The sequence below is a fragment of the Varanus komodoensis genome, unplaced genomic scaffold (assembly GCF_004798865.1).
Source record: "Varanus komodoensis strain SLA01 unplaced genomic scaffold, ASM479886v1 scaffold14_1, whole genome shotgun sequence".
Classification (NCBI taxonomy): domain Eukaryota; kingdom Metazoa; phylum Chordata; class Lepidosauria; order Squamata; family Varanidae; genus Varanus; species Varanus komodoensis.
In genome coordinates this window covers 6,653,596-6,654,290 of record NW_025335438.1, presented here as the reverse complement: position 1 = coordinate 6,654,290, position 695 = coordinate 6,653,596, and positions in this window count along the sequence as shown.

Below are 695 nucleotides of genomic sequence, written 5' to 3'. Positions count from 1 at the left end.
GTTTCTTCTGATATTGCCCCACTTCTAGTTCTTCCCACCTTGTTTGGTATTTGGTTTTTGCTTGCTCTTTTGCCTTTTCTTTTGCCTCTGAAACTGGTCTTTGCCTCTGGCCCTACTGCATCTTGCAAGGATCTCCATCCACCCTCATCACCTCTGTTCTGGTGCTCCAGTAGTAAATGCTTGCTTCATGCGTCCTAAGGTAACAAAAACATAGAACCAAATAAAGGTAAAAAGGTTATGTCAGGGGTGAGCAACCCGCAACTCCAGAGCCACACATGGCTCTTGAACCCCTCTGCTGCGGCTCCGTCGCTCAAAACACGCACCAGCACAGCCATTGATCTGCTGGAAGCTCCACTCAGGAACACAGCTCTAGCTAGTTAAGTAAATCACTACATTCCTCTGCTAAACAAGCTTCCTGCAGGCTCCCATGTTACACAAAACTGCTGAAAGGATTCTATTTGTCCCAATGTAATCTCCTTCATCTGAATGTTAAAAGCTGCACTTGGGACCTGTCACAATTCACAGCACTTGACTATTTATCTGCTAATCAGTCACTAAACATATGTTTAATGCATGCAGCCCTTTAGCACTGACTTTGACTCTTCAGGAAGCTGTTCTCCTATTCAAAATATATGAAAGGAGTCCTACTAGTTTATAATGTAAGATTAAAAACTGTTATTTTTAATCTTACATTA